Below are 12,817 nucleotides of genomic sequence, written 5' to 3' on the forward strand. Positions count from 1 at the left end.
CTTCCCTTTTGTTTGCCTGATGTGAAAATATTACTCCACCGCTTTTTAGGTTTTTTTCAGAGGAAATTTTTCCATTTATATAACTGTGGATTCAGTGTGTCTGTAGAAGGAGGTGAGTTCAGAACCTTCCTACCTTGCCATCTTTAACCAAAATCTCAAATCCCTTTTTTTATTGAGATATAGTTTACAAATAACAGTGTATTAGTTTTAGGTGTACAACATAATGATTTAATATGTGTATGTGTTGCAAAATGATTAGCTAACATCCATCACCTCACATAAGTATATTTTTTACACCACAATAAGCTTAATATTTGTCTCTTTCTGTTTAGCTTATTTCACTTAGCATAACACCCTCAAGTTTCATCCATGTTGTCACAAATGGCAGGATTCTCTTCTTTTTTTTTATAGCTGAATAATATTCCATTGTACAGATGTACTACATTTTCTTTATCCATTCATGTATCAATGAACACTTGTGGTCTTTCCAAGTCTGGGCTATTGTAAATAACGCTGCAATGAACATGGAAGTGCAGATATATTTTTGAGTTAATGATTTAATTTCATTTAGATAAATAGTCTGAAGTGAAACTGCTGGAGCATATGGTTGTTGAATTCTTAAAACTGACAATGGGGCTTCCCTGGTGGCGCAGTGGTTGAGAATCTGCCTGCCAATGCAGGGGACACGGGTTCGAGCCCTGGTCTGGGAAGATCCCACATGCCGCGGAGCAACTGGGCCCGTGAGCCACAACTACTGAGCCTGCGCATCTGGAGCCTGTGCTCCGCAACAAGAGAGGCCGCGATAGTGAGAGGCCCGCGCACCGCGATGAAGAGTGGCCCCCACTTGCCACGACTAGAGAAAGCCCTCGCACAGAAACGAAGACCCAACACAGCCATAAATAAATAAAATAAATAAATAAATAAAATTAAAAAAAAAAACAAAACTGACAATGAGTCAGGAAAAGAATGTGAATAAATTCCCGACCTTTATATCAAAGCATAGGAGATATTCTCTTTCCTTTTTGAAGGGCAGCAAATTATATCTTACTTGACAAATAAAGTCTTATTTGTTTGAGTTTTAAAATAGACAACATATACTTTATTTGTCATTAGAAAATTTTCTTTGTATCAAATTTTACCAATCCACTTACTCTGAGTTAAAATTCTCTACTCTGGCTCCTTTAGGTCAAGAAGGTCCTATACATGTTTAAACAAAGTGTTATAAATCCATTACCTAATTAGAATTTAACATAAATTAAAATACATAAAACCTTAAATTCAGATAATAAAAGAATGTTTAAAATGGAGATATGTCCCTAAGTGCAATAATATAAAAATGTTTCTTGCTTAATATGTGTCTCACAAGCTGATTTTGAAAACAAAACAGAAAGGATATATATGAAAGGAAAAAAATACTGGTATCAAACAACTATAACCTGGATGTTTATATCATAATTTGCTCACAGGATTTGATAAAAGGAAGAAATGAGTATATAACACAGCACAATTTCATTCACAGTCAGTTAAAGCAAAAAGTGAAACTACATTTACTATATGATCACTATACCTTCCAACTTTTCTTTCTGGAATTGCCATAAATCAATTTACTGGAAAGTTTCTTTTTTCTTGACTAAATTCTTTCTGATTTATGTAAATGCATTATTAAATTGATAATCTTTATATGAAGTTTTACAAATTTAAACTGAAGTATCCTCGGAAGAAAATACACTCAGTTCATGTGAAGCGAAAATAGTTTACCTTATAATTTCAAAGGTGAATTCTTTTAAGTTCTAAGATTCTGTAAGGAATGATGCGATGCCTGCAACAGTTCTTTTAATGATAATTTATTGTTACAGAGAAGAGGAAAAATGGGCCAGGTCTGTACACTATTTGAAAGGCATCAGGTTCCATTCTTTTACTGCAGTGTTCAGTTTTCTTCAGATTATGGAGGAGAAAAATGAATCATAATTCATTTTCAAGGTTGCCAGAAGCCACTAATACTTCCAAATTGGTATTCATGTATTATTATATTTTACATTACAAAACCTTAAAGAAACAATAAAGAAAATTAAATTTTGACACAGAATCTTACTTCGGGGTAATAACCACCATAATTTGATTCTTTCCTGCATCTGTTGTTTTTGACAATGTATTAATGAGATCTTAAAAATCTTCTAATAACTTTTGTCAACTTAGTAAATAAAATAAATACTGGTAAACAGTAGTAAGTGAAGATCGATTGAAAGGAAAAAAATTAAGTGACAAATAAAAATATGATATATTATCAATGATAGAAACACATTAAATTTGTTGCAGTGTATCTAATTTTAAATATTTAATTGTTGAGGACAAAAACCTAAAGAAATTAATATTTAAAGTAATACAATATGTACTTAACATGCCCAATGAATATTAAACTGCAGATATCAGGAGGCCTACATGCAGTTAGACACAGCTATGATTACCATAAATGTTGTGAAAAAAATCAACAGTGTTTTCTATTCTATAGTTTCACTATTCTAAAAAAAAGAGAGAAAAGAAAACAGATATAGAAGTACACTTTTGTTCAAAATATTTTCAATCATTAAAAATATTATTTAGCTTGGTTTCTAATTTGAACTCTGAAAAGTATAATTTATGTGATTTAGGATGCATACTAAGTGATTAAAAGTTTAATCTTTTCTGATATTGAATTAGTTATATAACCACCTCTCTCCTGCCTATGTAACTGGAACATCGTAACAATCTTCCTTTAAAAGGTGCATGCATTTCTGTATAAATGAATAATAGCATCGTATTATTGAAAACCCAGACAGTGTTTTCTTATATTCTGCTTACTAATGGTATTAAATAATAGCATACAATTAATATGCTGAAACAGATTTCAGGTGATTTAAAAGGATTTTGGATCAACTGTATAGTCAAATATTATAAAACATATTTTATGTATTTGTCATTGTCTACTAAGATTAACATTTTTTTCATTAAATGCCAGATAAAACCTGTAGAATAACTGAGGGAACAATGAATTCCTGCACTGACTAGAGGAAGAGCCCACTCATTTTTTCTCACTGATCATACTACTTAAATAATTCTAGGTATGGTTCTTATCCTGAGGAAAGAGGAAGACAGAATTGAAAAAAGACGTGTGAAGGATACTGACAAAGAAAGGAAGACTACATGCCCACACATGTTAGTGTCCAAGCAGGTGAAATGATAGCAGAGGCACCTTTTTATCATCATTGGACACCAATAAACTGAGGGAAATCCTCTTGGGAATCATGCAAAAATCTAGGCATTGCAGGTCTTAGTGATTTGGAATTCAGAAATAATTATTCATACTGTCCACTTATATGTCTACTAGACTTACTTTACCACTTATGGGTAAGACAGAAATAACTAAAATAATTATGTCCTCCAGCTTCCTTCCTCTCTCTCTCCCTCTCTTTCTCTCTCTCCTGAGTAAAAAAATGTGATGTCTTCACAAATAAATTCATTTTCTAACTACTTACTTTCCTTATAAAAAGATAGTGAAAATTTCACTTGTAGTCATGAGGTAGTATCAGAATCTCTACTGACACTCCCACTGTAAATAACTAGAAAGATGGGCAAAAATATAGGAAGCAACAGTTTTCAGCCATTGCAAAAGAGCCAGCATAAATTTATGATTGTTGAGAGAAGGAAATCATTGCTCTGGACTTCCAGTGAGGGAGAGGACACAGACCGAGACAGTTTTGTTGAACTGAAGAGAAAGATAAGAGGTTCAGGGAACCTAAGAAGGCTGGAATGTGTGAGAGAGAGGACCACAGAAAAGGGAGAAGTTTAGCAGAAGAGCTTTAAAAACAAAAACTCTACATAGGGATCCACTTGAGTCTTTGCCTAGATACTACTCTATGAATTTGTCAGATGAAATTTCCAAAATGCCAGACAAAAATTAACTTCCAGGTAAAAAAACGACTACCTAGGAGCTGTAAGTTGAAAGAATTACCATAACTCAAAAAGGGCCAGAAATTGTTGGATATGCCAACAGCCAAAGTGTAGAGACCTTGTTAAGCATAGGAGACATTCAACAGAAAGCCCAGAAGAGTCTCATCAGAGTAATGGGGCTGAATGAGCCACAAAGTAAAGACTACTCTGATTTGTCCAAAATAATAAAAAATGAGCCTCAGGCTGTGAAAATTCATGTTTAAATAACTTAGATGTCTATCAATAAAAATTGCAACTTTCCTTAAAAGAATACAACAGCATCAGGTATTTGGCAACATAAAATTTATCAGTTTTGACATCAAATAAATGTATTAGACAGGTGAGGAAGCAGAAAAATATGACCCATAGCAAGAAGACAAATCGGAAAACAGAAACTGAAACGCTGGGATTAGCAGAAAAGAAATAGAAAGTTATCATTAATATGCTTCGAGATTTACATGAAAGCATGTATATAATAAAGAGTTTAAAAATAGGCAAAAGTTTTCTAAAGATAAAAATATAACTTGTGAAATTGATATTTCACTGAAGAATTAATAATTAATCAAATTGGAGTTCTAACAGTAGAAACTATGAAATAAAATCACAGAAAGAAGTGAGCTAAAATAAATAAATAAATAAATACACAGGGACAATTCCTAGGTGGAATTTGGAACAAGAGTAAATGATCTAATATATATGTAATTGGCATTCCAGAACGAGAATAAAGACACTAAAAATAATTGAGAAAATAATAGCCAAGCTTTACAAAATGAAATAAAAATGATAAACTTAGTGATCTAAAAACGAACAACAAAACAAATGCTTATTTATTAAGATCTAAAAGAATCAAAATTGAAAATTAAAACTATTTATAATTTGTATTTTCTCTATTCAGCTATTCTTGATATTTTTTTTTCCAGTATTGGACACATTGTATTCCATTTTCTTAGAATACCATTATTCCAAATAACTACTTTTATATTTGCCTCATGCTAATAATTTGGTCAACAATTCCATGTTTTCTATATAGGGGTTGTTTCCAGCTTATGCATTTCAATAGCATCCCACCACTGTTTTATTATTTACTTCTTTGTATAATTGCTTAAATACTTGTTTATTTATGCCTCTACATGTTAAGCAGCTTCAGAACACAAGCAGCATATTGCTCATTTTTTCTACACCCAGCTCCTACTTTCATCAACACAAAGATATAAGAAAGAAAACATACACGATAATGTCATCGGGTATCTAAACACCTAAAGGGCCACCCTTGTCTTTTTTAGAATCCTATCCCCTAATAATAAATGCAATTCCAAAATGTATTTAACTACAGGAGAGAGTTATTTCCATGTAATGGAAATAAATATTCTAAGCTCAACCAGAAACCTATATTAAAATTGAAGAAGAAGGGCTTCCCTGATGGCTCAGTGGTTGAGAATCTGCCTGCCAATGCAGGGGACACGGGTTCGAGCCCTGGTCTGGGAAGATCCCACATGCCGCGGAGCAACTAGGCCCGTGAGCCACAACTACTGAGCCTGCACGTCTGGAGCCTGTGCTCCGCAACGAGAGGCTGCAATAAAGAGTGGCCCCCACTTGCCGCAACTGGAGAAAGCCCTCGCACAGAAACGAAGACCCAACACAGCCAAAAATAAATAAATAAATAAATAAATATTAAAAAAAAAAAAATTGAAGAAGAAAATGGCTGAACCAGTATCAACAAAAAAATCTCAGATACATCATTTTCTTATCATGACAAAGTTTATCCCTCTGAATTGTATGCCTGCTATTTCCTATCAGTTCAAAAGAGGTCTCTGGACACTAGAAAAAAAAACTGCAAAAAAGTGAGAGAAATATGTACACAGTAGCTATTTACATTGTCATGGATTATCCATCATTTGGAGTGTTTTGTGCCCTAAGCAGATATGCAGTGATAAAACATTAGTGAATAGGACAGAAATGAGATAAAAGTAGTTTCAGTCCTTTAGTAGTGTGTAACCTAGGGCGAGTGTCTTGACAATTCTGAGCTGCACTTTAATAGTCTCAAGATTTGGGCTGATATATGACCAAACTTGCATGGTTTCATGGTTTAATGAGGACTCAATTAAGTAACAACAGGAAATAATATTTGTGAAACTTAGTAATAGCATTTGCTCAATAAATGTTAGTTGATTGTCAATATTAAGAATGATACAATTGTAGAAATAGAGTCACAAACTTATGGTTGCCAAGGAGGAAAGTGGGGGAGGGATAAGTTGGGAGACTGGGATTGACATATACACACTACTATATATAAAATAGATAACTAATAAGAACCTACCGTATAGCACAGGGAACTCTACTCAATACTCTGTAATGGCCTATATGGGAAAAGAATCTAAAAAAGAGTGGAGATATATATATATATATATGCATAACTGATTCACTTTGCTGTACAGCAGAAACTAACACAACGTTGTAAATCAACTATACTCCAATAAAAATTAATTAAAAAAGAAAAAGAATGATACAACTGTATATTTCCTTCTGGCTCCACACCTACCAGGGAAGTCCCTTCAGGCATTCTGGTGGATCTGCTCTTTGTGTATTTAAATTCCTAGCCTCCTCACATTCATTCCTTGGTCTCTAGCTAAGGCCTTGGGCAGAGACAGGCCTCCATATGGGGAGGGAAGGGGAAACCTTGAAGATAACTTTTCCCCACTCTGATTCAATACTCACTACTTTCCCATGCCTGGGCCTCCCTAGGTTGTGCCACACCCCCATCCTCACCCTTACCCCCAACTCAGGGTTCATAAAACTGCTGGAGCCTTTTGTTTGGGGCTCCCTCCAAAGTGGGGTGAAAAGCACTGACCTACCTGTCTCCATGCTCCATTTCATGGGGTAAAATGCAATGGAGTCCTGAGCCTTTCTCTTATTTCATTGTAGTAAGTGATCAAAGTCTTAACTCTTTCATTTCTGCCTTGTTGCCTTAACTGGCTACCCTGATACCTGGCAGCTCCCCTTTCACCCAGCTCAGCTGAGCTCCTGACACCTAGTAAAATAAAATCAAAGCCAGAGGTATATACTTTTTAATTCCTATATTTAAATAAAATTACTTTGAACAAAATATAAAACTAAACAATGCATCTTACTTAATTTATGAATATTTTTGTAAAGAGCATCATTTTAAATATTATAGATTTTTAAATTCATTTTAATAACATTTTATATCTTTTATATGTGTTTTAATAACATTTATTAAAAGAATGTAGTGTTATAATAAGCATTCCTTCTGACTGAAAGTTAATATAGTCATTTGAATTTTTTGTAAGAGTCATATATATTGCAAATATACGTCTTCCAATTTTTAAGAAGGCAAAAGCTTTCTTATAAGGGGCCCCATCTATAATCCTCATACATTTGCCTATTTATCTATTTGAGAAATTGATATTCAGTATAAAAAATTTAGTTGCTATTCTTATTACCAAATACATGGCTATGAGGCAAGGCAGAAAATATCTTTTTTTTTTTTTTAATTTTAACATTTATTGGTTTTCTTTGATTGCCTCTGGTTCAGTTTTGGAAGGGCTCTCTGGGTTCTTCTGGCCTTGTTTCTGGGCTGCTGCAGCTGCAGCTTTTAAGGCCCTTTTTTGCTTCTTCAGCTTTTGAGCCTCTTGGAAAACCCGAATGCACAGAGCCTTCTTGGTCACCCAGCGGTGGTGGGCTTTTCGATAGTACAGAGGGGGAAAGGTGTACTCAATCCCCAGCTCCCTGCATGTCTTCTCAAAGACAGCATAGTTGGGCTTGCGGAGGTTTTTGAGCATCTTTTTCCTCTGGTCAATGCTCAGCAGCAGATAGCGCTTGTGGGCTTCGTCCTTTCGATGTTTCTGTTTCTGCATGTGTTCTTCATAACTGCGGATCTTGACAGTCAAGGCAACGATTCGAGCCTCCAGGGAGCTGGTGTCCTTAGGGTTTTCCTCGACCTTGTCCATCAGCTGCTCTTTCTTGATTTTTAGCTTCTTTTTCCGGTTGGCCATTTCCAAAGATAAGAGTTTTTTCATGACATCATCAACCTTCTCAATTCCAAGGATGTCCTGGTAGTCCTTGAGCAGCATAGAAAGGGGTGGGTCATCTTCATGGCTGGGCTGGACTGGTTTCTGGGTGGCATATCCACGGGTGGCCCGGAGGATGAAACCTCCAGGACGTGAGGGAAGGTCCCGCTGGACGGAGAGAAGCTTGGCGCACCCTTCGCCCAGCAGCCCGAGGACTGGGGCCTGGGTCACTGCCTGGGTCCGAATCGGACTCAGCGCCCTCCACGCCGCCCTCAGCATGGTGGCTTCTGACCCCCGAGGGACCCGCCCCACTTAATCAGAAGAATAAGTGGAGTGCTGAGAACAGTTGGAACTTAAAACACCATCTTTTTTTGATCAAAGCAGTAGCAATCCTGCTCAAATTCAAGAGCAGGAAAGAGACCCCTTATCTCCATTAAAAGAATGTAAAATAATTTGCTGCTATGTTTTTGTCTGCTTGCTTATTTTACTTTACCCTTATATTATTAAGGAAATTGAAGTTGCAAAATTACAGGGTTGAAGCTAAGGTTTTAGGGCATTTAGAAAAGTATATTTGTGATGAGATTTGTTTCCTCTGTGATTGTTTTCCTTAATTTCTCACTGCTGAAGAAACTGAAAAAAAAAAAACCTGTGAACAGGAAGATACAGTATGTGAGGCTTGATATTTTCTTGCCTCAGCTAGTGGTCTCATTAATAAAGCTGTATTTGGTGGTGATAGAGGCTGTGGACAGGCTCAACAAGGCAGGCTTATGGTCATTTTATTTGACGTTTTGTGCATCTTTATACATGCAAAGTGTTAAAGTGTTTCAATTAAATATTTTAGTGGAGAACTGTAAAAACCAATTTAGAAACCTAAATTGAAGATGTTTCCTTTGTTATTCAACATATAACCTGTTAGAACAGGGTTTTCTTTCCATAAAGAATTGATTTTAAATCAAATACTCAACATTTGTAGAGCTCTTTTTATTTAAGCTAGCAAAGTAATTCAATTATTCTAATTATATCATAATGCTGTGATCACATTTTTCCTACCTGCTTGAATTAAAGAACTGAATTTCAAACCTTTTGATATCTATGAGTGCACATGTATTCATATTTCTTATTAAATTACATGTATACAATTGATTGATACTTTTAGAAGTCCTCTGATTATGATTTCTTCAAAGAAGTTATTAAAACTAGACAATAAAGGTCATTTTGTGTATTATTTGTGTTTACTTTCTATAACAATAGATCACACATAATTTATCACCCTGTGTTGACTCATTTGATTTCCAAAATAATCTCTATTTCTAAATTATTTTTCTTTTGATTTAAACAATTTACCTTTAGTTTGCATGAATTAAATTGTATGAATAGAATTGAGAATATATACTCAAATCATTAGATTAAGTATTTTGTATCAAAACATTTTTTATTATGGTAATTATCTTATCTCAAAATGACCTATATATGGAATTTTATGTGTAAATTATTGTTGGATTTATTTTAACCTAGTCACAGATATTCATACTAAGGACATATTTATTAGCTCACTTTTTTGTCTTTGGAGTTACATTTTTCTGATATCACTTCTCTACAAAACACAAATAAAGAACTTTCAGAACATATGTTGGAAGGTGAAAAAAATTATTTCTAAGTTAAAAAAACATTTTAATTTCAGATTTATTTGTGTAAAGGGTTAAGGTTATATGAATGTCATCTCTTTATGAAGTACTACACTCTAGTTTTATTACTAATTCTACTCTTTATCAAATCAAACACTGCATATGGTTATAACATTGATTTCTTAATTTTATGAAAATTGTCCTACCAACAGCTGGTCTCTTGAACAAATGAATATGTCAATGGCTGATTACAGATTAATGATATAGCTATTCTTCAAAAGTGCAGCATTTCTCATTCAAAATTAGCCTCATAGTAGTTTAGAATGCTTATTTAAAAGGAACACTCTTTAACTTATGCATTTAAATATTTTTGTTGATATGAAATTGAATGCTTCTGAAGAGCATACACACTTTAGGAGGAAAAAAAGAACTGAAAGAATTTAAATTTAGGATTATTGAAAAGCACATCTGCTTTGAATGTGATGACTTATCAAGATCAGCATGAAGCAACTGCTAATCAAATTTGCCTGAAGACATCAGACAATATTATCAGACAAAATTATTTAGGATCATTTTTTTAAATGTTTATTGAACTTGTAAAAATTTAAAAGTTGAGTTAAAAATCAGGAAGTGCTTTGAAATTCTCCTTACCTAGCATATTCCGAAAAACTTGTGTCATCATGCATTTAAAATGGTATGGAATGCTAATCATAGCAATAGTTTTCTTACACTTTGGGATACTACAACAACATCATTATGCTACAGCAATTTCTGAAAATGAGTGTTCTTTTACCATGTTACTTCTTGGTCTATCAGCTACTGTCATAAATGATCTAACTATCCATCAACCATATATTTGAAAAATGTCTTTTATATTGGGTCCCAATGGTTAGGTAAGCAATGACAAAGGTAATAGATAGAATAAAATTAACAAATAAGCCTAGTCTCAGTGTTAATATCTTGAACATACCACTGTGATGCTTCCCAGTTTTGAAGAATTTTGCTTTTCTTTATTACTGTGATTGACATATTGAAAGCTGAGTTCATTTGAAATTCATATCACCTGACAGTCGGTTTGGAGAAAACTTTACTGATACTAAACACACAATGTATTGAATGCACATAGATAAATAAAAGTCCTCCAGAACTGAAAAGTCTGCTAAAAAAAAAATGCAAGTAGATGAATGTGCTCCAATAAAAGCTGTCTTTTCACAAAATTAGTATTTAAATTCCTATAGATGTTTAAATTTCCATTTAAGCAAATCTGTAAGTTTTAGCTATTGAAGCATGAGTTCATTCTGTCACATAATTTTTCTACAATTTAACTCTAGCAAAAATGTCAGCTGAGATCACGAGAGCATTTCAAGGAACTTAAACATACCAAAAACATGGTTATTAATGTAATCTTTTGTATAGAAGACAAACTTTTCTAAGTGTGTGTCTCACAAATCCCCACAAACTGCCCAAGCTGATGAGTAACCCACACACTCACACACACATGCACACACTCAAATTAGTCAAGTTACCTGTGAGTTCTTAGGTACTTGTGCAGCAGTCAGGCTCCGTAACCCAAGCTCTGAAACTCTGTCATCAGTCTAAAATAGTGTCTAAATGAGGTGACTGAGGAACGGGAAACATAATTTGACCAAGGTCACATGATAACTAAGTGGTGGAGCCAGAAAAAATACAATTTAAAGAGAAATTTAAATACTTAGAATTGAATTGTTAACCCTCTACTTGAGGACTTTACAAGAGTATTATTTTTGAAAGGCAGTATTTCAGTCAGTTCACACTACAATAAAATATATGTAGACTGAGTGGTTTATAAACAACGGAAATTTATATCTCACATTTTTGGGGGCTGGAAATTGGATATCGAGCTGCCAGCATGGTCAGATTCTGGTGAGGACCCTCTTCCAGAATGCAGATTGATGACTTCTTGTATCCTCACATGGTAGAGAGTAGAGAGAAGAATCAGGCTCTCTCCTGACTCTTATAAGGGCACTAATCACATTCAAGAGGGCTCCACCCTCACTACCTCATCTAATCCTAGTTACCTCCCACAAGTCCCATCTCCTCATTCCATTACATGGGGGGTAGAGTTTCAACATATGAATTTTCAGGGGAACATACACATTCAGTCTATAACAATCCATATTCTATACATTAAAAACAACATAAGAGGCCTTTCTCACCTTCTGAGATGGCCCACACTCTGTGGAGTGTGTTTCACTCTAAATAAATCCACTTCTTACCCATTACTTTGTCTCACACTGAATTCTTTCTGTGATGAGACATGAAGAACCTGAGCTTCGTTAAGTCCTGAAACCAGGGAAGGATGATTCTAAGAGGTCCTCACGGCTGCACCTCTCCCTTCTGGCTAAGCTGGGACCCTCCTGGGCTGCTGATAAGATCTGGGACCCTCCCACACACTGACTCAACAACCTGCTTGCTCCAGGGCTAGGTGTGACCTTCCTGCTGGCTGGGAGGGTCCCTGGGTGTTGTCTTGGGAGGGTCCTTGATGGCCCTTAAAGTTCTGCTGGAGCCAATATAACCAGATGTTGCTGGGACCAGCTGAGGACCAGACCCCGCCCCCCACCATCACAGGATCTTAGTTCCCCACCACAGATTGAACCCAGGCCCACGGCAGTGAAAGCACAGAGTCCTAAGCACTGGACCGCCAGGGAATTCCGCTGGAGGTTCAACATTGATGCAATGATATTACTGATGCCCAGCCCTCACTCAGATTGTAACTGTCTAATAACTTCATATATGTGTTAAAAAAAAAAAAAAGAAAATTGGAGGAAAATACTGATTTTTAATTATACTTTTTCTTGTAAAATTAGGTCTAGCAAACCTATAATTAATATGATTCAAGTGTTAGAGCATAAACCAGAGCAAAAAATAATACTTTGAGCATAAACTTAAAAAAATAGGTATTCTTGTTCTGCTTAAAAACATAACATGCTCATATCTTGGGCTATGGAGCTTGGATTATAATTTCATAATTTTGGGTTATCTTAATATATTTTAGAAAACCAGAAAAAATCACTTGCAAATATATGGAAAATGTCATTTATTTTAATTATTAAAATTCTTTTGTATGCACAGGTGGTATTTTTTATATACTATTTCCCACTTAGACTAGAAATAGCCATAAAAAAACCTTGCATTAAATACACAGCTGCGCTTAATGCT

General features: G+C 34.8%; 1 pseudogene across 1 annotated transcript in view; it reads right to left on the bottom strand.

Moving 5' to 3' along the window:
- Positions 1 to 12,817, bottom strand: part of LOC309630368 (small ribosomal subunit protein uS15m pseudogene) — a 31,248-nt pseudogene continuing 18,431 nt past the window's right edge. Inside the window, exon 1 of the transcript in view lies at positions 1 to 12,817. This exon is cut by the window's right edge and continues 18,431 nt beyond it. The product of the transcript in view is annotated as a small ribosomal subunit protein uS15m pseudogene (transcript).

This window comes from Balaenoptera borealis, assembly GCF_965194805.1.
Source record: "Balaenoptera borealis genome assembly, chromosome: 1".
Taxonomy (NCBI): domain Eukaryota; kingdom Metazoa; phylum Chordata; class Mammalia; order Artiodactyla; family Balaenopteridae; genus Balaenoptera; species Balaenoptera borealis.